Here is a 26209-nt window from a genome sequence, read left to right on the forward strand (position 1 = left end):
ATTTTATCTGCTTATCCATGTTTGATTGTCCCTGTGCACATACATGAAAAGTCATATATTGATTCAACATTTTTATCAATCAATTGGATATGAGCCCTGATGGCATAACAGAGTTTTTACGCCGTATGCAGCTTTAAATGGAATGCTAAGCCAGATAATTTGTGTACATCCATAAAGATTTTAAATGACTGAACGAATGAGATAAATTTAATGAGGTAAACTTTAAAAGAGAAAATGACAAATTTTGAACTTTAGTCTAAAAAGGAAAAAAAAATCTCAAGTACTAAATGAGGAACATGGATTAGTAGCAACATATACGAAGATTTGGGTGTTTTAGTTGATGGCAGTTGGGCGTGAGTCAAGAGAAGCACATGATGAAAAAAAATAAAAGCCAAAGTAGCCTTGGGATGATTAAAGTTTGTCCAGAACTAGACCAAGAAGGATACTCATTGTCTTCTAATCTAAAATGGTGGAGCCATATCTGAATATATATTCATTTAATGGTCTCACTCTTCAAACGAGGTAAAAAAATACCTAAAGCCTGCTCAGAGAAAAATGTACAAGATAAAATGAGACACTGAAACTTGGAATCTTTAGCCTAAAGAACCAAAAACTAAAACTTCTGGATTACTGGATAGTCTAATTGATTGACTGATTGATTGATTGATTGATTGAGACAGAGTCTCGCTCTCTCAGCCAGGCTGGAATGCAGTGGCATGGTCTCAGCTTACTGCAACCTCCACCTCCCAGGTTCAAGCAGTTCTGCCATCCCAGCCTCCTGAGTAGAGTAGCTGGGAATACAGGTGTGTACAACCATGCCCATCTAATGTTTCTATTTTTAGTAGAGACAGGGTTTCATCATGTTGGCCAGAATGGTTTTGGACTCCTGACTTCAGGTGAACCACCCGCCTTGGTCTCCCAAAGTACTGGAACTACAAGGGTAAGCCATCGCGTCTGGTCTGGATAGAGTGCTTTAAGCACAATAGAAGTAACAGATTGGGTATGTATAGTCCCATGTGCAGAGAATTAAGACCAAGATATAGGAGTACAGGGAACAGATTTTAATTATCACAAGTAAATATGAACTCCTACAGAGCTATATCCATGTTGTTCAGTTGCTGTGAATGTCTCCACCAAAACTCATGTTAAAATTTAATTGTCATTGTGGCAGTATTTAAAGATGGGGCTTTTAAGAGATAATTAGGTAATGAGAGTTCCACCCTCATGAATAGATCACTATTCTGATCACAAGAGTGGGTTAGTTACCATGGTAGTGGGCTCCTGATCAAAGAATGTGTTTGTCCCCCATTTGCTCTGCCTCATGTGCTCACCTTTGCTTTATACCCCTCCACTATGGGATGACCCTGGCCAGATGCCAGCACTGTATCCTTGGAAATTCCCAGTCTCCAAAACCATAAGCTGAATAAACTTTGTTTTTAAAAATAAATTGGCTGGGAGCAGTGTCTCATGCCCGTAATCCCAGCACTATGGGAGGCCAACATGGGCGCATCACTTGAGGCTAAGAGTTCTAGACTAGCCTGGCTCAACACAACAAAATCCTATCTCTACTAAAAATACAAAAATTATCGGGCATGCTGGTGTGTGCCTGTAATTTCAGCTACTTCAGAGACTGTGGCATGAGAGTCACTTGAACCTGGGAGGCAGAGGTTGCAGTGAGACACGATCCAGACACTGCACTCCAGCCTAGGCCTGGGTGACAGAGTGAGACCCTGTCTGAAAATAAATAAAATATAATGAAATATCATCTATGGTATTCTGTGATAGCAGCATAAAACAGACTATGACAGAAAATTGATAAGGAGAAGTGGGACCATAGCTATAACAATATGTGAAAACCTGGAAGCAGCTTTGGAACTAGGTAATGGGCAGAGTCTGCAAGAATTTGGGGTAGCAGGCTAGAAAAACCTATATTGCTGTGAATGGAGCATTAAGGATGATTGTAATGATTGATCAGAAGACTAGGGAAAGTCTGAATATTCTTAGAGATTATTTAAATGATCATGACCAAAATGTTGATAGAAATAATATGGACAGTAAAATCACTCTGACAAAGTCTCAGATGGAACTGAAGAACAAGATATTAAAAACTGGACCAAATGTTATTCTTGTTGTAAAATAGCAAATAACTTGGCTGAAATTTATCCATGCCCAAAATTGCTTTATGGAAGGTTTGAAATTTGAGAGTGATGAACTAGGATGTATGGCAGAAGAAATGTCTAAATAGCAAAGCATTCAGGCTGCTGCTGCTACCTGGCTACTTTCATCTGCTCATAGTAAGAAGCTAGAAGAGAGAATAATTTAAAAACAGAATTTATAACTAAATGAGAAGAAGAGTGAAAATATTTGGAAAATTCATAGCCTGGCTGTGAAAAGAACAGGAAAGTATGTATGGGTAAGGCCAAATGACTGTTTGCTAAAGACATTAGCATGAATAGAAGGAAGGCAGATGATATTCATCAAGACAATGGGAGACAGACTCTGAAGGTATTTCAGAGACCTTCCAGGCTGCCATTCTCATCAAGGCCCAAACTCTAATAGGGCAGAATGTTTCTGGGGAATAGGAACAGGGTACCCTCTGCAGGCTTACTGTCCAAGGCTACCTTGCTACTTTGTTTTCTGCACTCTGGTATAGCAGCCCTTGTCTGCCCCAGCTGTGGCTCAAAGGGGATCAAATATGGCTCATCCCACTGCTCTGAAAGATACATATGGTAAGCCTTGGTAGTGTTTATATGGTGCTAATTCTGCAAGTGTGCAGAATGCAAGAGCCATGAAGGCATGGATTCCTCTTTCTGGATGGTACAGGATGCTGAAAACCATGTGAAAACCTAGGCAGACACCTGACACAGTCATGTGTGGGAGTGGAGGGTCACAACAGACAGCCCTTACTAGGGCAATACTCAGTGAAAACATGGGGTTAGGGCCACCTCAAAGACCCCACAACTGTAGAGTAACTTGCATGCAATGCCAGCCTAGGAGAGTTGCAGGCACAATATTCCAGTCCCTTCAGTGTGCCCAGGAAGTAAGACATGAAGTCAAAGGACTCCAGCTTTTTTTTTCTCTTGCCCCAGGTGATCATATTCTCCAACTTTAAAAATTAATGTCTTCCCTTTGGATTTTAGACTTACGTAGGGCCTTTTACTCTTTTCTTTTTGCCTATGTCTTCCTTTTGGAATGGGAAGGTCTATCCTATATTTGTCTCACCATATTTTGGAAGTAGACACACTTTTTATTTATCAGGCTTACAGCTGGAGAAATATACCCTGAGACAAATCATGTTTGATTCTGTATTAGTCCATTTCACAGTGCTATAAAGAAATACCTACGACTGGGTAATTTATAATGGAAAGATGTTTAATTGACTTACAGTTCCTCATGTCTGGGGAAGCCTCAAGAAACATGATCATGGAAGAAGGCAAAGGGGAAGCAAACACCTTCTTCCCAAGGCTACAGGAGGAAATGAGTGCAAGAGTGAGGAAGTGCCACATTTTAAAAACATCAGCTCTTTTGAGAACTCACTCACTATCATGAAAATGGCATGGAGGAAATCACCCCATGATTTGATTACCTCCACCTGCTCCCACTCCTGACACATGGGGATTACAACTCAAGATGAGATTTGGGTGGGGACACAGAGGCAAACCATGACAGTCTTACCTATATTTGATTTAGATGAGATTCTGGAGTTTGGAGTTTTGAGTTGATGCTGAAACAGGTTAACAATTTGGGAGCTGTTTGAATGGAGTGAATGTATTTTGCATGTGAGAAGGACATGAGTTTAAGGGGACCAGGGATAGACTGCTAGGATCTGAATTTTCCCACCAAAACTCATGTTAAAATTTATTTGCCATTATAACTATTAAGAGGTACAGACTTTAAGAGGTGGATTAATATCATTATTGGATAGTGGGGTAGTTATCACTGGAATGAACTCCTGATAAAAGGGTAAGGTAAGTCCCCATTGACTTTCTCTGTGTCATTCACTAACCTCCACTTTCTACCCTTCTGCCATGGGATACTCTCACCAGATGACAGTGCCATGCTCTTGGACTTACCAGCTCCAGAACTATGAGCTGAAAAAAAAACTTTATTTTCTTTATAAATTACCCAGTCCGCAGCGTTCAGTTATCATAATAGAAAATGGACTAATATAGCAGACCATGGGACTTCCCTTGAGGCAGAAAATAGAATGAGAGCCCCTGGGTACTAGAACACTAGAAGGATATGACAGACCATATTTTCTAAAGTGCTTCATACTAATATATATTCTATCTCATATATTCTTACAGTGTGACGTTTGGAGCTCAGGGAATAAGTTCATGATAACAATGAAAGGAGGTGAGAAACAAGAAAGTCCGTGTAAGGAGCAGGGAACACCTCAGCCAAGCACTTTGTCTATGAAGAGGTAGCTCAAATTCCTGGGACCATGTTTGTGGAACAAATTATACATTATTGGAAAATAAGGGTAAACACAACCAGCATAAAGTCATGATTCTTGTTCTATGCTCTCCAAATGGTGCATTATATCTTGATTGATCCATTTATCATAGTAACTTTTAATTATTTGTTCAATATAACTCTTTTAACTTCTAGAGAGTGAAGATCAAATAATGTCTCTAGTGATTAACACAATATCTGAAAGAGAGCAGCAACTCAATATTTCTCTGATGAATAAGAAGATAGACGAAATAACTGGTTGCCTGGCTAGCTCAGTGAATAAATTTTGGATAGATAATAAATACTTGATAGATGGATGACAATTCCTCTTGGATCTTCAAGGCTGCAAGCCTACCATACAAGCATGGAGTTACTATTCTGACACCTGGGTGACTTTCTTATGGTGCTGAAACTGAAGGAAATCTATTTTTTAAAACTTTTGTTTTTCTTTTAATGATAACATGCCTAAAGGGCTTTGTCTTTTTTTAAGTTCTCCAAGAAGCAGAATCCAAAACACAGGTATGTGCAAATAAACTTTAGGAGAGTTGATCCCCGGAATCACTGGTAAAAGAGGAGAAAAGTAAGACAGGCAAGAGAAAGGAGCCAAAAAAATGCGTTAATGAGTTTACTGCTTGGGAAACTGTACTCAGTCCTTGTGTGGATATCTGGGAAATAGTGTAGAAGACATCTCAGAGTTGGCTCATCCAAAGAGCAAGGGACCTGGGGTGTTTATCCACCAGCTCCTATCTCTCATTCGGTGATGATTAACCTCATGAGAAGGTCAACTGCCAGCATGTCTGATCTGCCCACATGCTGGCAAAAAAGTACCTGTCACCAAAAAAGGGGAGTTGTGAGAGCTAGGGGCATGAAGCTATCCTCCTACAGACAAAGTGAGAACTGAGGCCTTACCAGCAGGGCATTGGCAACTTCTACAACAGGCTTCCTTCCACATAGGCCCTAAGCCCTACTTATGTGGTTTGGAGACAGAGATTATCAGGCCCCTGAGTTCCAGAACACTCTCTGGTTTTGGGCTGAGGGGTGTTTCCTGATAACAAAGGAGATTAAGGTCAATCCTGTGTCACCTTCACTCTGTTTGATCCATTTGGATACTATGGAAGCTACACAATTCCTTGTAGATTTTTGAGCTTTACCCTACTCATACTCATGTACTTACAACTCAATTAATTCTTCATGTTATCCTATGTGTTGCTGTAATGTTTGGTTTTGATCAAAATATTGTTCATTAAAATCCTTTTGCTTTTGCAGGGTTTCTTGTCTTCTTCCTCACTCTTCTACCTTTCACAGCATTGACAAAACCTGGAAGGGTCTAACAGTGAAAAAGAACATGAAGCTCAGGTGCTGAAAATAACTTACACAATGTTACCTACCAAGATTAAAACAGATCTATGATTATAATTCAAGGTTCTAGGCTTCTAGTTCATTCTACTTCAGAGGTTGACCAACTGTGGTACTTAGGCCAAATCCGGCCCACTTCCTGGTTTTGTAAATGAAAGTTTGATTGAGGCATTTGTTACATATTACTGAAGACTTTCTGACACTACAATGGCAGAATAGAGTAGTTGCAACAGAGACAGTATGTGTTGCAGAGCCACAATGTTTACTACCTGGCCCTTTACAGAAAATGTTTGCCCTTTTCTAGAGTGTTGTTTATCCTATTATTCCCCAATTTCTCTCACATTACACAGAGTCACAATATCCTCTCACGTCCAGTCTCTCTCCTTAAGACTTCACAGTAGGCCATGAAAGTAGGCAGTTTTCCCCATTTTATAGACAAGAAAATCAAGGTATACAAAGGTTAAGTGAGTTGCCCAAGATTATGTGACTCGTTAAGAGGCAGAGATAAGAATCCAGTTCATACCTTCTGACTTTAAGTCTAGTATTTTCCCACCTAGCCTCCACTCCTCAGGTTCCCTCATGCCTGTCCTTACTTTAACTTTGATACCCATCCATTCAAGCCAAGAGCATTCCTCAGTAGTTGCATGGCTTTCTGTATAGAGTGGGTAATCTTAGGTGTATATCTTTCATGTTGAGTTCTTGTTGTCTTCAACCCAAACCAACATATCGCTCTAGTATAAGATAAATTACAAGAAGCCAGAATCAAGGCCACAGATTTTGATAATGTATGTGGTTTTTTTTAATAAACTGTAGTTCACTGAGGTAGAAATGTAAGCCTTTCAAATGCAGAGGACTAGGAAGATTTTTTTGCAGCATATGCTCCTAAGCTAGATCTCATTGATTAAATAAATTTTACTGAAGGCTTTGGTGTACCCAATACAAGCCACAGAATTTTGTCTGAAATAGTCCAGTGGGTCCACATGGTTCAAACAGCTGTCTGACAAATATACCAACGGATAAAAGAAAATAATTACAAAAGTTGGACACATACTTCATAGAAAGTGTGCATGTAGATCAGTAATATTGAAAATCACAGTATGCTAAAAAAATTGGCATCCCATCATAAGTCATATTTGATTAGTTCTAAACATTCAGCCATTTGAATAATAAATTTAAATTATCTTCTACTGAATAAAAAGATTCTGGAACTTATACATTTTGGGGTTAAAACTGACAAATTGCTAAGGTTTGAATGTATTTCCCTCCAAAATTCAAGTATTGACATTTAATGGCCAATGTGATGGTACTAAGATGTGGGGCCTTTAAGAGGTGATTATGCCATGAGAGCTCCTCTCTTATGAATGAGATTAAGGCTCTTATATAAAAAAAAAAGTCTTCTTGCAGCATTCGGCTAGCTTGCCTTTCTGACTTCTGCCCTGTGAGGACATAGAGTTCTTCCCCTTCTCAGAGATGCAGCCCTCACTAGATAATCAGACCTACCAAACTTCTATCTTGAGCATCCCAGCCTCCAGAATTGTGGGAAATAAATTTCTGTTCTTTGCGAATTACCAGTCTGTGGTATTCTGTTATAGCAACACAAAATTGACTAAGACGCTAACCTAAAATCACACCACACATGATCTACCATGTGAATTTGACAATACCCAAACTGGTTTATACCCTGTTCAGTGGGAGAAGCCCACTGTTTCTTCTACCCTATTATCCCTTGGGATCATGCCATCTCTTAGTTTAACCCCTAAATGCCCACTGTGGTGTTTTATATATATTTTTTCATCCAGGGTTTCTGGCTCAAAGCTCCCATAACCTTTGTTATAGTCTTTTGTTATAATGTCGGGTATGTTAGGCCTCAGGAAACAGAATATCTCTGACCTTCTTTCTCCTTCCCCTAGGGAAAACTCTAATCTTCCCTGATCTTTTTACTGTGAATCATAAAATCCTCATTCCAGAAGAGGTCCTGCCCCATAGCCTGGGAGAAGGAATGTTGACATCATGAAGCTTCAATAAAAAACTAAGCAAACAGGAATTGAAGGCAGCTTCCAGAAAGCTGAACATGTGAAGTTTCCTCCTAGAGGGTGGCATGCCCAGGAGGGCATGAAAGCTCTGCACTCCTTTACCTATACCTCAGCTTATGTGTCTCTTCATTTGTAGTCTTTGTAATATCCTTTACAATAAATTGGTGAATGTAAGTAAATGTTTCACTGAGTTCTGTGAGCTGCTCCAGCAAACGAATTATACCCAAAGACAAGGTCATGGGAATCCCAACTTGACATATATAATATAATATAATAATATTATATAATAATATAATATAATAATATTATATAATAATATAATAAAATATAATATACTGTATATATAGTATTATATTATATTATATATACTATGTATACTATATATAATATATATTTCATATATCAACCATGTCATAAAAGCCATAGAAATATAGTATATATATAATATATAATATATAATATATACATTATATCTTATATATCTTATATATTATATATTATATATTATATATAAAATATACATATATTATATAATATATATAATATATAATATATATACAATATATAATATATAAAATATTTAATATATAATATATTGTATAAAATATATATAATATAAATATATATATATAATATACAAAACAAAACCTGAGAAAAACCTATTTGCTTGTTCATTGGCTTCTTTTTAAGATTTAACAGATATTTATTTTCAGTATTTCTTTTTTAAAATATGTATGTGCTTATATTTTATTTTATGTTACTTTTTTTAAGTTCTAGGGTACAGGTGCAGGATGTGTGGGTCTGTTACGTAGGTAATCGTGTGCCATGGTGGTTTGCTGCACCTATCACCCATCACCTAGGTATTAAGCCTCACATGCATTTGTTCTTTTTCCTAATGCTCTCCTCCCTTCCCCCACCCTCCCCTGATAGGCCCCAGTGTGTGTTGTTCCCCTCCCTGTGTTCATGTGTTTTTCATTCCTGTCTTTATTCAATCACTTAATCATTCAGCACCTACAATATGCAAAGCACTTGTTTTAGGTATTGCGGAGGACAAAGTTCACAATTTGAGGCCTGCCCTAAATGGATTTACTAATTAGAAGCAAACAAAATAGTCATTAGTAAGATGCAAATGGCCAAAGAAGATTTAAGGTTAAGGAAAAACTGATATTAGGAAAATTTATGGAGTAAAAAAACCATAATACATATAGTCTAAGAGATCGTATAAAACTACCATGTAGCCTATGCCTGTATAATGCCTCCAATCCAATTCAGAAACGATCTAAACTAACACTCTAAGGCATAAAGTTTTGGTACCGAAAGAAGCTTTAGAGAGAGCTAACATTTGTTCAATTCAATAATTAATAGGATTCTGCTGACCTGAGCAAACCACTCAGGCACAGTAAACAGGCAAAGGTCATTTCTTTATTTGAAATCAGGGATTAGGGAATAACACTCAGCCAACCACTGTGCTTCAAACACCTGCTGATGAAATCAGCTTTACCATTGTTGTTGCCAAAGCTAGTCCTTAATCATGAGTTTATCACATTTGTGGAGATCTTACTTAAGAATTAATGCTGCAGATTTACATGGGAGGAACTTGATCCTGTGTTTAGAAGTAGAGTTGAAGAGCCAAATGCCTCAGCAAACAATCCTTTGAGACCATTTAGGAGGACGTAACAGTTAAAGGAGGAGGCACGTGGAAATTTGGGTGCCAAAAATCTTGGGGCAGCAGCAGTCAAGGGAGGAATGGGCTATTTTGAGCACATCTGTGCTAGGGATTGTATAGGGATATAGAAATGCCTATTTAATATTTACAACATCTCTGCAAGATTCTTATGTATCTCCTATTACAGGTAAAGAAACTGAGACTAAAGAAGAAATGATTTGCCCCAGTCACAGAATGAAGGCACAGCTAGACTATAAAACAGATTCTGCCTTTTAAGGCAGACCACCAGAAACTCTGTGGGAGATGTTCTCTTCATCTGTAAATTGGAGGTGAGGGGTTTTAGGAGATGGTCTCCAAGAGTATTTTCCTCATAAAAGCCAAGCTATGGGTCTCTACCTGACAGCCAACAAACCCGGTGCTGTGTCTTGGGGGAAACTTCCAGTCCCAGTAATAGTACACTCTTCCCTTTGTACTAAATTTACAAGTTTAATATAATAAACCAACTTTCTCTATAGCTATTCTTCATGTGATTTGAAAACACCTTAAGATATATGGAAACTGGCACTCTCAAACACAATAGTGCACATTTTATGAAAAAGAACAAAATGTAAAAACTTACAAGATAAACACTTAAAACTTTTGATCCCATGATTTTATTTGATGATGTGTTATTTCTCTCTTGTTTAAAACTGTGGATGTAGGGGGTTAATGTAGCAGCTGTACTCCTTGAAGCCTTTGAGGGTCTGAGACTCACCTAGGTCAGTGTTCTATCTTCCTTGTGATGTGTCCCTTGTCTTTATAGTCACAGATAGGGAATAGAACTTCAGAAACAATATCTGCATCCCAAGCAGGAGAATGACAGAAAAAGAAGAGGAAAATAATGTGTACCAGCTGCTACATGGTACTGGTGTTTACATCTCATTGGCCAGAATTAGTCACAGGGCAAAATGTTCCTGCAACACAGACTATGAAGCATTTTTTTTTTCTGGGTAGCCATATACTCTGTTACAAGTCTGAGGTTTTATTATGAAGGAAGAAGTAGAGAATATATATTGGTAATAACCAGCAGTCTCTGCCAGTAAGTAAAAAAGGGACACTGAAGTTTCTATATTATCATATTACATGTGAAGAAGAGGATATATATAGGCATGGCTTTTTTATTGCACTTTGCTATATTGCATTTCACAGACAGCACATTAAAAAAAAAGGAAGGTTTGTGGAAACCCTGCATTTGGCACAATTTTTCTAAAAGCATGTGCTCACTTCCTGTCTCTGTGTCATGTTTCGGTACTTCCAGCAATATTCCAAGATTTCATTATTGTCAAACTTATTATGATGATCTGTAATCAGTGATCTTTTATGTTACTATCATAATTGTTTTGGGACACCATGAAACACATCCAAATAGGATGGTGGACTTATTGGATAAATGTGTTCTGACTGCTCCACCTGTACCTGAACAATACTGGGGTCTGGCTGCTTGGTCTTGTGGTCTAATTAACAAGATGTGGGCAGACCAGGAAAGAAGAGGGTTTATTTCTATAACCAGCCATAGTGAGAAGGTCAGGGAAGTTCACCAGACCCCTCAAAGTTACAAGTTTTTCTTCAGGCCTTATACACATTCAAGCTATACGCCTACATGTGGGTGTGCACTTGCCATTAGGAGTATTTCACTCAATCTAATCTTTAACTGGGGTCTGGGGTCTGGAAAATTTCTTTAGAGCCTTGCTAAAATTACTTAATCTTATGTGGGTCCTAGTACAAGGTGGGTGTAAAAATGCCTTCATCATTTTATCAGGGTTTAAGGTCTGAGAAAACCCAGTTGGGGTCTTAATGAGTTTGTCTTCACATTTCAGCCCTTTTATTAAGACACAAATTTCTCCAACTACTAATGTTTAATTTACACATCCATCAGAATTATAGTAAAGGGTTAGTAGAAACTGACTGTTTTGGTTGCTATTGGAGACGTGGCCTGCCACAATCCCCACAATTTTTGCATGATTCCTATCATGTCAGTTACTTTTCTAGGCATTTGTTCATTAAAGATGTGTACAAAAGTGTAAACTCTAACATAGCAGACTAAAGGGAAATGGGTGACATATTCTTTCTGGGTACTTCCTGCTAAAGAGGGTTGTTGTCAGGGGACGTTAGAATGAAAGATATCTCTTTGACACTGGTAATTCTCCTGACTTGGAGCGCTCCAGGGCAGTTCCTGTTGAAACATAATTGCCTGAGTTTGGGGACTGACTTGGAACAACACCTGATAAAAATACAGTCCACAACACAGTGCTATGCGTATGCCCCAGAGGACGGCAAGGGCTATGAGGATTTCATGCCACCAGAAAGGTCTTCCACTAAACCAAGATGCTATCCAGTCATGGAGTGACAATGCAGAGATGGAGTGACAATGCAGAGATGGAGATGGCTTGGACTTGCCAATGCATGTCCTCTTAGGCCAAGGAAATGTTTCCAGAGTTGTCGGGAATATACACACAACATTCAGTTTTGATGAGGGCACACGTTCCTCCTTCAGCCACAGTTAAAATATCTGGGCCATTGTGTTTTGTAAGATGGCCTTGCGCATGTAATACATGTCAGTATTCACGAAAGAACTACTTTTGAAGCTGTCATTTAGGGCACATTGGGTAAAAGTAGTTAGAGCCTCTTTGTGCTGTATGGCAGTTTCTAAACCTTCTGAGGGCATAAAGATTGTGGGTAGGTGATCATTCCTGTGAACAATGGACCTAGTCCATTGGTAAACCATGTGTGGAAGATAAGGAGAGATTTCAGTGTTTTTCACCCAGCATCATTGTGCCCAGGGAATAACTAGTGTGCAGCGTCCAACCAACCTGAGGGAAGCCAAGGACATAAGTTTGGGTCGCAGAGCCAGTGGGTTCAACTGGGAGCATACCAATTCAAGCCAGGTCACTGAGACCAGTCCATGGCAAATAGGTCCCTTTGTTGTAAGAGTATAGTAGGTTGGTAGCATCCAGGTGGAATCCAACCCATAACATGAGTTGTGTTTGGCCAGTTATCAAGGGAGTGATTTCTTTGCTCCCAGCATAAGGGAGCTATCTGGCTTAAGTGTCCCTTAGTGGCTGTCAGCCAAATGAACCTGTCCCATATCAGGAGAAACCCATTTTTACATCGAGTGTTCTGAGGTCGTAAAGTCTGGACAAATCTTGGTATCCAACAAGGGGGTGGCTAAGGCTATTACTTTATCCTTTGCCTCATTTACTGAGAATGGTTTCTCATGCCACAGCTGATTTAAAGTTTTACTTACAGGCCATTCTGAAATGTTTTTTTCTAGTTACCCCAGTCATCTGTGCCCCAGCCCATTGTTTAAGATCTCCTATAAAGCTTTGTTATTTAAAAAAAAAAAAAAAAAAAAAGTCTTTCCCTTGCAGCTGGGAGACACACTAAGGCAGCTCTCTGGTGTTAGAAATAAGTACTGAGCCACAGACCCAGCAAGGCTCTCTTTGTTATAAGCCGTCTGCATAACTGTGTGCCCACTGTAGGAAAAGGTTAAAGGCAGAGGCAGAAACAACAAAAGGAGAAGAAATGAAAAATCATAAGGGAAAATCTTATCATTTGTTGAACAGCAATTTAGGCCTTCCCGTGTTTCCATCTCCTATTAAGCAGCATTGGTGTCCTCTGTCATGGATGTTTCTTCTTGCAGGAAATTTTTCACCTATGTATAGTGGATCCATGGCCTGATGTTCACCAGTTTCAGTGCCAAATTGGTGCTTAGCAGCATGTCATAGGGCCCTTTATATTTCTCCTGCAGCTGTGGAGAACCTTTCTTTCCGTTCTTTTAACAGCTCTTGATCACTGGGCTAGAATGATCACTGGGCTGCAGAGTTCACAATGCTCCTGTTGTAAGCAAATTTATGCAAAACAGTAAGTGTTTGTAGCAAGTAAGTATCACAGGTTTTTAATAGTTAAATCCCTGTTAAGGGGTGCTTCACTAACACGAGATGGATTAGCAGCAAATGCTCTCCCAAATACAATTTTGTAGAGACTTAACTTAATCCCACTTCTGGGGGTTACCCTTACTCGGCATGGCTGTGCCGAGTACATGAATCCACTTTAACTGGGTTTACCAGCACAGTTTGGCAATGATTCTTTTCAGTGTCCAATTCATTCTTTCAGTCTTTCTGGAAGATTGAGGTCTCCACCCTGAATGTAGTTTCTGTTTTATTCCAAGTGCCTTATTTATTTACTGAGTTATGTCAGATGTGAATGAGGGCCCAAGATCGCTTTGAATTATGTCCAGGAACATGTACTAAGGTATGATTTCCTTAGTTTTACTAAGGAATTACTTCAGTTCCTCATTCTGTGCACCCCTACCCAGCCAGAGAAGGTGTCTACTAGAATTAAGAGGTATTTGTATAATCCACGGGTGGGTGGCATTTGAGGAAAGTCTATTTGCCAGTTTTCCAGTGAATATTTTCCTCTGTCTTGATGTCTGGGTTGTTCTCAACTGTGATTGTTAGGTTCATTTCTAGCACACAAATAACAGTGCTGGACTGTATTTTCCAAATTAGCTTTTAGCCCTTTCCCTCTCTAATACCACTGTATGAAGGCTAAAGAAGAGTCTCACCCACAGTGCATGCCATCATGGATATACTTTAATATTAGATGGATTCCCTATATCCTGTGGGCAGTGAATCTTCCTTTCTTCGCCCTAGCACTGGGGCAGTAGCTACTATGGGGTTAAGAGCATTTATTAACTCTTAAGTTTCTGAGTCCTTTACTTCCTCCCCTTGGGAGTCAGGACAAACCTTAGCAGTGTATTGTACCATTAACTGATTACCTTCTTTCTTAACATTCTAATCATACAGTAACATGAATGCCAGGACATATGGCATTTTCCCCCATTTTCCTGACCTTTAACAGAATAGTTCTGAGAGATGTTGTAGAAGTTCAAGGTCCCACGAACTTGCCACCTTTCTTCAGACTCCAAAATGTATATTGGCCAAGCTATGTTAGAGTAAAAGATTAATTTCTTTTTAGTCATGGGTCAATAATCATACTGTTTCCAATCTGCCAGAATTCTTCCTAGGGGGCTATGAGCAGGAATAGAGACAGTGTTTCCCAGCCTTAGTGCTCTAAACTTAACAGATATTAGACACACAAAAACATTCTTACAGCAAAATGTAAATATATTTCAAACAAATGCAAAGTAAATGTACAAATTAGCCCTATTATCTCCTTAATGGTACCAAAATGAATGGCTTTGCAAGCTCGGATAAGGAAGACAATAGACTCCCTGCTTATGATCCACTTTTACTCACCCCTTGAGCATCCTAGCCTCTGTTCTTCCCCAGCAGCAAGGAATTGGTGGTCCTTGTGCCTAGGAAAGTCTTCAGAAGGGTCCCCAGGACAATTGGTACCCAGCAGCTGCTGCAAATCTCACAAAGACCGTCTGATCACAAGCCTGTAGCTGCTGAGGGCAGCTTTGTCCCAGTGGAGCCACCAGATTTTGTACCTGGACAAAACAGAGGTCTGGATGTTTGGTGCTATGGTACAATTAATCAGATGCAGAAGACCTGGAAAAGAAGAGAGTTTATTGCTATCAGCAGCCAAAAAGAGAAAGTCAGGAAGTTCACCAGATTAACTAAAAGTTACAATTTTTTTTCAGTGCTTATATACATTCAAGTTACATGTCTTTGTGCAGGTGTGCACTTACCAGCAAGAGTGTTTCATTCAATCTAATCTTTAAATATGTTCTAGCATCTGGAAAGTTTCTTGAGAACCCTGGAAACATTACTAAATCTTAACTGGGTCCTGGTACAAGCCGTGTATAAGAATGACTTCATTGGCATGGAGGTTTTTCTTTGTTCACTTTTCAGTAAAGAGCAGAATACCTTCTTCAAATGATAGAGAGCAAAAATATAGACATGATGGAGGTCATTAAAAAGAGTAAATATCAGCCGATCATGGTGGCTCATGCCTGTAATCTCAGCACATTGGGAGGCTGAGGTGGGTGGATCACCTGAGGTTGAGAGTTTGAGACCAGCATGACCAACATGGAGAATCCTCATCACTACTAAAAATATAAAATTAGCCAGTACATGTAATGCAATACAAAATTAGCCAGGTATGGCAGCTACTTGGGAGCTGAGACAGGAGAATCACTTCAACTTGGGAGGTGGAGGTTGCAGTGAGCCGAGATCGAGCCATTGCACTCCAGCCTGGGCAACAAGAGAAAAACTCCATCTCAAAAAAAAAAAAAAAAAAAAAAAAAAAAAAAAAAGAACGCCTTCATCATTTTATCAGGTTTTAAGGTCTGAAAAATCCAGGTGGGGTCTTGATGGGTTTGTTTTTACATTGCATCCCTTGTACTAAGGCAGCAGTTTCTCCAGTTCCTAATGTTTAACTTATACATCCATCAGCATTATAGTCACGGATTAATGGAAACTGACTTCCTGTTGCTAATGAAGACCCAGCCTGCCACACGCAGGCCATTTTCCCTTTCTTTCTTTCTCTCTTTCTCTCACTCTCTCCCTCCTTAGGCCTTCCCATTCCCTGAGACACAACATTGAAATTAGCCCAGTTAATAACCCTGCAATGGCCCCTAAGTGCTCAAGTAGAAGGAAAAATCACATGTCTCTCACTTGAAGTAAATACTAGAAATGATGAAGCCTACTAATGAAAGCATTATTTAAAGCTGAGACAGGCCAGAAGCCAGGCCTCTGGTGCTGACAGTTAGCTAAGTTGTGAATGTAAAAGAAAAGCTCTTGAAGGAAATTAAAAGTGCTACTCCAGTGAACACATGAATAAGGAACTGAAATAACCTTACCGCTGATTTAGAGAAAATTTGAATGGTTTATACAGAAGATCAAACCAATCGCAACATTCCTTTTAGCCAGAACCTAATCCAGTGGATCAAAAAATTAGATAGAAATACTCTAATGGATCAAGAAATTAGACAGAAATGTAGTCAAATGTTTAAAAAATTATACTTGGGAGTATACACCAGCAAATTACCAACTATTCCTGTATTTATTTTGTAATGATTTCTGTTTCTAAATACAAGTATGATTTCATATGTCAAGAAGAATTAAAATGAAGTAGAATTAAGGATAAGATTTGTCAGTGAAAGAAGCCAAACTCTAAAGGGTATATAGTATATGACTTACATTAAATAGCATTCTGGGGAGAGGAGCAGAGCAAGATGGCAGAATAGAAGTCTCCACCAATCATCTTCCCCACAAAGACACCAATGTAACAACTCTCTACACACAGCAAAACACCTTCATAAGAACCAAAAATCAGGTGAGCACTCACAGTACCTGGTTTTACTTTACAGCACTGAAAGGGACACTGAAGAAGTAAGAAAAACAGTCTTGAATCACCAACACCACTCCTTCCCCATCCCTCAGCAGCAGTGGCAAAGTGCTCAGAGTGTTTCTTTGTGCTGGGGAGAGGACCAGCCAGTAGTTACAGCAGAAAGCAAAACCCAACCAAACTCAGCTGACACCTGCACATGGAGAGAGCATTTTAATCAGTCCTAGCCAGGGGGGAATCACCAATCCCATCAGTAGGAACTAGTTCCCATAAGCTTCACCGCCACAGGCTAAAGTTCTCTAGGGCTCCAAATAAACTGAAAGGCAGTTTAGGGCACGAGGATGGTAATATTGAGGAGAGCCCTAATGCTAAAATGGGTCTGAGACAGTGGACTAGGGAGGCATATGACCTACTAAGACACTAGTTAGGGAAATTAAGGTAGTGCTGGCATCAACCCTCCCCTAATCCCAGGCTGCACAGCTCATGGCTTCAAAACAGACCTCTTCCTTCCACTTGAGGAGGAGAGATAGAAGAGCAGGGGGGACTTTGTCTTGTATCTTGGATATCAGCTGAGCCACAGCAGGATAGGGGTAACAGTCAGAGTCACAAAATCTGCTTTCCAGGCTGCAGCTCCTGAACAACATAGACATAGTCTGGGACAGAAGGGTACCCACTGCCTTGAATGGAAGGGCCCAGGTGAATTCATCAGCTGCTAACTGAAGAGCCCTTGGCCCCTGAATACCCAGCAGCAATACCCTATGTCAAAGGCTTTGAGTGAGACTCTGAGATTTGCTAGCTTCAGGTGAAACACAGCAAATTTCCAGCTGTGGTGGCTATGGAATGAGACACCTTCTGCTTGAGAAAAGCAGAGAAAACAGTAAGGAGACTTTGTCTTGCACCTTCAGTAGCAGTTGGCCAGAGGCAGGTAGAGCAAAAAGTGGGCTCTTGGGATCCATAGTTCTAAGACTTGGCTCTTGGACAGAATTTCTGTGCCTGCCTTGGGCCATACAGAAGCCCATTCCCCTAAAGCATGAGTCTCAGGCCAGGCAGTATTCACCACAAGCTGATTGAAGAGTCCTTAGGCCTTAAGGGAACATCAGCAATAGCCTGGTATTACTTCTAGTGGGCCTGAGGTGGTGGCAGCCACAAGGTAAGGCTCCTCTGCCATTGAAAAGAGGAGGGAAGGTTGGGAAGGACTGTGTCTTGTGGCTTAAAAGTCAGCTCAGCTGCAGTACAATAGAACATCAGGTAGACATCTAAGGTTTTTGACTTTAGCCCTTGGCTCCCTGTTGGCACCTCTGGACCTGGCCAGACCCTGGGGAAGTATAGAAGCCTGGCTGGCTTTGCCAACTGATGATTGTAGAGCCTCAGAGCATTGAGGAAACATAGACAGTAGTCAGGGAGTGGATGCAACAGGCTTTTGGAGAGACCCTATGCAGTCCTAGGGTTGGGGGCTACAGAGGTATTTGTATCACTCCACTCTGATCTCCAGGTGACTTGTAACAGAGAAAGAGTTCATTTTTTTGGTAGAAAGTAAGTGAAGAGAACAAGAGTCTCTGTTTATTAATCCAGGGAATCCTTCAGGATCTTGCCCAAGACCATAAAGGCAGTACCTCTGCAAGCACGTAAGAACCACAGTGGTTTCGAGACTCTTCCTAAGGCAGATACAGCTTAGATCACAACCCCAAGTCCTTTCAAACGTTTAGAAAGCTTTCCAAGGAAGATGAGTACAAATAAATCCAACTGCAAAAACCTAAATAAATACCTAACGTTTCAGTATCTAGACACAGACAAACATCTATAAGAATCAAGACCACCTGGGAAAACAGGTGCTCACCAAACAAACTGAGTAAGGCACCAGGGACCAATCCTAGAGAGGAAGAGATATGGGACCTTTCAGACACAATTAAAAATAGCTGTTTTAAGGACACCAAAAGAAATTCAAGATAATACACCAAAAGAATTCAGAATCCTAACAGATAAATTTAACAAAGAGAATGAAATAATTTAGAGTCAATCAGGAATTCTGGAACTACAAAATGAAATTGGCACACTGAGGAATATATCAGAGTCTTTTAAAAGAATAATTGATCAGGTTGGGCGTGGTGGCTCATGCCTGTAATCCTAGCACTTTGGGAGGCTGAGGCAGATGGATCACGAAGACAGGAGATCAAGACCATCCTGGCTAATATGGTGAAACCCTGTCTCCACTAAAAATACAAAAAATTAGCCAGACATGGTGGTGGGAACCTGTAGTCCCAGCTGCTCGAGAGGCTGAGGCAGGAGAATGGCATGAACCTGGGAGGCAGAGCTGGCAGTGAGCCGAGACCACACCACTGCACTCCAGCCTGGGTGATAGAGCGAGACTCTGTCTCAAAAATAAAAAAAAAAGAAACAAAAGGAATAATTGATCATGATCAAGCAGAAGGAATTAGTGAGCTTGAAGACAAGCTATTTGAAAATACACAGGCAGAGGAGACAAAAAGGGAATAAAAATCAATAAAGCATGCCTACAGGATCTAAAAAAAAAAAGCCTCAAAAGGACAAATCTAAGAATTATTGGCCTTAAAGAGAAGATAAAGAGATAGGGGAGGGGTAGAAGGTAGAAAGCATATTCAAGCATATTCAAGATAATAACAGAGAACTTCTGAAACCTAGAGTAAAATATAAATATCCAAAGTCAAGGGCATTATAGAACACTAAGCAGATTTAACCCAAAAACTACCTCAAGGCATTTATAAATCAGACTCCCAAAGGTCAAGGGTAAAGAGATGATCCTAAAAGCTTCAAGAGAAAATAAACAAATAACATACAATGGAGCTCAAATACGTCTGTCAGCAGACGTTTTGGTGGAAACATTACAGCCCAGAAGCGACTGGCATGACATATTTAAAGTACTGAAGGACAAAAAAATGTTTTACCCTAGAATACTATATCTGGTAAAATTAACCTTCAAACATGAAGGAGAAATAAATACTTTCCCAGACAATCAGAAGCTGAGGGATAAGATATAAATAGTAACAACAAACAGACAAAAGGCCATGGGTTAATTTAAGGCATCAGGTCTTTATTAGTTTTCTTTTTGCTTGCTTGCTTGTTTATGTAAACAGTGTTAAGTTGTTTTCACCTTAAAATAATAGATTATAAGGTAGTATTTGGACGCCTTATGGTAACTTCAAACCAAAAAAATAAAAAAGAAAGAAAAAATACAATGGATATACAAAAAATTAATAGCAAGAAACTGAGTCATATCACCAGAGAAAAATCACTTTCACAAAAATGAATACAGGAAGAAAAGAAAGAAGGAAGAGAAAACCTCAAAACCAATTACAAAGTGGCAGGAGTAAGTCCTTACTTATCAATAGCAACATTGAATGTAAATGGACTAAACATTCCAACCAAAAGACTAGAGCATTTGAATGGATTTTTAAAATAGGACTCAAATATCTGTTTTCTATGAGAAACACACTTCACATATAACGACACACGTAGACTGAAAATAAAGGGATGAAAAAATACATTCCATGCCAATGGAAACCAAAAAAGAGCAGGAGTCACTACACATATATCAGACAAAATAGATTTCAAGACAAAAACTATAAGAAGAGACAAAGAAGGTAAAAATATGATGATAAAGGGGTCAATTCAGCAAGAGGCTAGAACAATTGTAAATATATATTCACTTAACAGTGGAGCACCAGATATATGAAGCAATTATTAGCGCTAAAGAGAGGTATAGGCTCCAATAAAATGGTAGCTTGACTTCAACATCCCACATTCAGCATTGGGTAGATCTTCTAGACAGAAAATCAACCACAAAAAAAAAAAAAACCATCTAATTTAATCTGCACTATAGACCAAATAGATCTAATAGCTATTTAGAAAGCATTTCATGCAATGGATGCAGAATACACATTCTTCACCTCAGCACACAGATCATTCTCAAATACAGACCATATGTATGTCCACTAGCAGGTCTTAAAACATTCCAAAAATGGAAATAATATCAAGCATCTTGTCTACCTCAATGGATTAAAATTGGAAATCAATAACGAGGAGTTTTGGAAACTATACAAATACATGGGAATTGAGCAATATGCTCCTGAAAGACCAGTGGTTCAGTGAAGAAGTTATGACAGATATTGAAAAATTTATTGAAACAAGTGAAAATGGAAACACAACATGCGAAAAGCTATGGGACACAGCAAAAGCAGCAGCACTAAGAGGGAAGTTTATAGCTATAAGTGCCTATATCAAAAAAGAGGAAAAAATTCAAATAAATAATCAAACAATACATCTTAAAGCACAAGAAAAGCAAGAGCAAACCAAACCCAAAATTAGTAGAAAAAAATAAATAATAAAGATTAGAGCAGAAACAAATAAAATTAAAATTTTAAAAATTACAAAAGATCAATGACACAAAAAGTTGTTTTTTTGAAAAATTAAGTAGAAAAACCATTAGCCAGACTAAGAGAAAAAAAAAACAAAAAACAAAAAGAAGAAAAGAGAAATACAAGTAAGTAAAATCTGAGATGAAAGAGGAGACTTTACAACTGACGACACAGAAATTAAAAGGGACATTAGAGGCTACTATGAGCAACTACGTGCCAATAAATTGGAAATTTTAGGAGAAATCGACAAATTCTTAGACACAGCCTACCAAGATTGAACCATGAATAAATCTAAACTCTGACCAGACCAAGGACAAGTAATGAGATTGAAGCCTAATAAAAAGTCTCCCAATAAAAAAAAGCTCAGGACCAAATGGCTTCACTGCTAAATTCTGCCAAACATCTAAAGAAAAATTTATACCAATCCTACTCAAACTATTCTGAAAAATAGAAGAGGAAAGAAAACTTCCAAACTCTTTCTATGAGTCCAGTATTACTCTGATACCAAAATTAGACAAAGATACAACAACAACAACAACAACAACAAACCAGGCCAATATCTCTGATGAACATTGGTGCAAAAATCCTCAACAAAATACTAGCAAACGGATTTCAACAACACTTAAAAAGATGATTTACCATGATCAAGTGGGATATATCCCTGGGGTGCATCATAGGCAAATCAATCAATGTGATACATCATATTAACAAAATGAAGGAGAAAAGTCACAGGATCATATCAACTGATCCTGAAAAAGCATTAGATAAAGTTCAACATCTCTTCAAGATAAAAACCTTCAAGAAGTTTGGTATAGAAGGAACATGCCTCAACAGATTAAAAGTCATATTTAACAGACTCACAGCTAGTATCATACTGAATGGAGAAATACTGAAAGCCTTTCCTCTAAAATCTGGAACACAACAATGATAAGGATGCCCATTTTCACCACTGATATTCAACATAGTACTGGAAGTCCTATCTACAGCAATTAGACAACAGAAAGATATAAAAGGCATTCCAATTGGAAAAGAAGAAGTCAAATTATTCTTGTTTGCAGGTGATATAATTGTATATTTGGAAAAACCTAAAGAGTCCACCAAAAAATTATCAGAACTGATAAATTCAGTAAAGTGGCAGGATAGAAAATCCACATACAAAAATCTGTAGCATTTCTATATGTCCACAGAGAACAATCTGAAAAAGATATTTAAAAAGTAATCCCATTTACAATAGCCACAAATAAAATGAAATATCTAGAATTAACCAAAGAAGTGAAAGATCTCTATAATGAAAATTATAAAACACTAGTGAAAGAAATTGAAGGAACAGAAAGAACATGAAAAGATATTTCATGTTAATGGGTTGGGAGAATCAATATTGTTGAAATGTCTATACTACCCAAAGCAATCCATAGTTTCAATGCAATTGCTATTAAAATACCAATGTTATCCTTCACAGAAATAGAAAAAACTATCCTAAAATTTATAAGGAACAACAAAAGACCAAAAATAGCCAAAGCTATCCTAAACAAAAAGATCAATACTAGAAAAATCATATTTCCTGACTTCAAATTGCACTACAGAGCTGTAATAGCCAAACATCATGGCACTGGAATAAAAACAAAAACACAGAACAATGGAGCAAAATAGAGAGCCCAGAAACAAATCCACAAACCTACAGTGCACTCATTTTTGATGAAAGTATTGTATTAGTTCATTATTCCACTGCTCTAAGGAAATACCTGACTCTTGGTATTTATCTTATAATGAAAAGAGGTTTAATTGGCTTACAATTCTTCAGGTATTACAGGAAGCACGGCAGCATCAGCTTCTGGAGAGGCCTTAGGGAATTTCTACTTATGGTGGAGTGCATAGTGGGGTCAGGCACCTTACATGGCAGGAACACAACTGAGAGAGAGGGTCAAGATGCCACACACTTTTAAACAAACAGATCTTCTGAGAATTCTCTCACTATACAGTAGTACCAAGGGAGATGGTGCTAAATCATTCATGAGAACTTGGCCTCCATGATTCAATCACCTCTTGCTATACTAGGTCCCACCTCCAATACTGGGGATTACAATTTGACATGAGATTTTGGCAGGAACACAGATCCAAACCCTACCAGATACTATATACACGCAATGGGAAAACGACAGTGTCTTCAATAAATGGTGCTGAGGAAACTGAATACTCATAGGCAGAAGAATGAAACTAGACCCCTGTCTCTCACCATATACAAACATCAAATCAAAATGGATTAAAGAATTAAATCTAAGACCTCAAAGAATGAAATTACTACAAGAAAATATTAGCTAAACTCTCCAGGTCATCAGCCTGCACAAAGATTTCTTGAGCAAGTACAGGCAACCAAAGCAAAATCTGGACGAATGGGATCACATAAAGTTAAAAAAACTCCTGTACAGCAAAAGATACAATCGACAAACTGAAGAGACCACCCACACAATAGCAAGCTAAATTTAATAACAGATTAAGAAAAATTGATAATGTATGGCCAAATTAGTTTCATTTCAGGAATGAGAGGTTGATTTAACAATAGAAACCAATTAATAAAATTAACTACAATCTTAATTTAAAGAATAAATATAATGTGATCATCTCAAAAAATATAGAAAAACATGTTGTACAAAATTCAACATAAATTCCTGAAAAACATTTTTATCAATCTAATAATACAAATACATTTCCTTTTCTGATAAATGACATATACTAAAAACCTACTGCAAATGTTATGTTATACTTAAAGGTGAAATGTTGAAAAAATTCCCTTTAAATTCAAGAGAAAAGAAAACAGGACACTTACCATCAACTTTTGTATTTAATCTTGTACTAGAGGTCTTAACCCATACAATAGAAGAAAATTGAAGACTATATATAGGATATGATAAAACAAAATAGTCACTATTCATAGTTGATATGATGTCTACATAGTCAATCCCAGGGAATCTACACAAAAATATGAGCCAATTAAAGAGCTGAACAATTTTCACAGATACAAATTTAATATATAAAAGTAAAATGTATTTCTATACATTAGTACCATCAGAATATATAATTTTAAAAAACATAACTTATAATAGCATAAAAATCATGAGGTGTTAGTTGGATGTAGTGGCATATGCCTATAGTTTCAGTTGCTCAGGAGGCAGAGGTGGGGCACTCACTTGAGCCCAGGAGTTCAAGGCCAGTCTGGGCAACATAGTGAGAATCTGTCTATAAGAAAAAAAAGTCAGATAATCTGCTAAAGATGTGCAAAGCTGAATTGGGAGGAATATACATCTGTGAAATGTATTCAAAAAGACAAAAATAAAGGAGTACTTATTATACTATGTTGATTCGTCAGAAAATTCAATTTTATAGAGATGCCAATTCTTCCCTAGTTAATCTATAGAGTCAAATTAATTAATTTTAACAAAAAATGTAATAGGCTTTTTTCATTTTTTTTTTTAATTTTCTGGGTACACAGTAACTGTGTATATTTATGTGATACATGAAATGCTTTGATACAGGCATGCAATGTGAAATAGGCACATCGTGAAATATTGAGTATCCACTCCCACAAACATTTATCCTTTGAGTTACAAACTATTCAGTTACATCCTTTAGGTTACTTGAAAATATATAAATATTTTTTACTATAATTCCCCTATTGTTATATCAAATAGTAGCAGAACAGGAATTAAAAGAAATTAAAGAATGTGTAAGTAGAAACTCAGTGGTATGTAAGAAAACTCAATTCCCCCTGAGAAAGAGAAAGAGCTGAAGTCCTTTAAAAATTAACTGCTTGTTTTTCTGTGGCTAGTGAGCCTTATCTCTCTTCCTTTCCCAGGCATTGTGAAGACCCTGTCTTTCTAGCTGTGCAGCTGCAAAGTTACTAGACAGATAAACTCAAGTCATAAAACTTGTTTTTTCTTGGAAAGCAAGAAATGATGTAATGCATGTCTCAATTAATTGAATAATGGTCTTTGTTTCTTGCTTCTATAATATGCTTCCCCTTGCACAGATCTCCCCCCACCCAAAAAAAAAATGATTAAAAGATAACATAACTCTGTTCAGTGCTCGGTTCTTTGCATGCTAGTCCTACTGTGCTGGTGCACCTAAATAATAAATATTCTCCTCAACCCTATCAGTCTTACTCTTTCCTTAGAAACTCCTGCTACATTTCATCTTATTCATTCTTTCTAGTTTGTTTTATACCCATTAATCATCCCCACCTCCCTGCTAACACCGTAATACCTTTCCTAGCCTCTGGTAACAACCATCCCTCTACTGTCTACATCCATGAGTTCATTTGATTGATTTTTAGAACCCACAAACAAGTGGCAGTATGTGATGTTTGTCTTTCTGTGCTAGGCTTATTTCGTTTAACATAATGACCTCCAGTTTCATCCATCAGAATTTTTTCTTCTTCTTCTTTTTTTTTTTTGAGACAGAGTCTGGCTCTTTCGCCCAGGCTGGACTGCAGTGGCTCTAACTCGGCTCACCGCAAGCTCCGCCTCCCGGCTTCACACCATTCTCCTACCTCAGCCTCCCCAGTAGCTGGGACTACAGCCATCATACTTTTATTTTTAATTTGAAAATTTGGATTCTAAAATTAATATGGAAGCGTGAATGACGAATGCATAGCCAAGACACTCCCAAGAAATAATAAGATGGGGGACTTGCCTTACTAGATACCACATGATGAAAATACAGAGTTTTGGAGCTGGATGTGGTGGCTCATGCCTCTAATCCTCGCACTTTGTGTGGCCAAAGCAGGAGGATCACTTGATCTTAGGAGTTCATGACCAACCTGGGCAGCATAGTGAGGCTCTGTCTCTACAAAAAATAAATAAATAAATAAAAATTAGCGAGGTGTGGTGATGCACACCTGTAATCCAAGCTACTTTGGAGTCTGAGGCTGGAGTATCGCTTGAGCCCAGGAGGTTGATGCTGTAGTGAGATATGATAGCACCACTACACTCCCAACTTGGGTGATAGAGTGAGACCCTGTC

At 38.4% G+C, this 26209-nt stretch overlaps 1 pseudogene; it reads left to right on the forward strand.

The window, feature by feature from the left end:
* Positions 1 to 3417: 3417 nt before the first annotated feature.
* Positions 3418 to 26209, forward strand: part of LOC129053213 (chromodomain Y-like protein) — a 79778-nt pseudogene continuing 56986 nt past the window's right edge.

This window comes from Pongo abelii, chromosome Y (genome assembly GCF_028885655.2).
Source record: "Pongo abelii isolate AG06213 chromosome Y, NHGRI_mPonAbe1-v2.0_pri, whole genome shotgun sequence".
NCBI lineage: Eukaryota > Metazoa > Chordata > Mammalia > Primates > Hominidae > Pongo > Pongo abelii.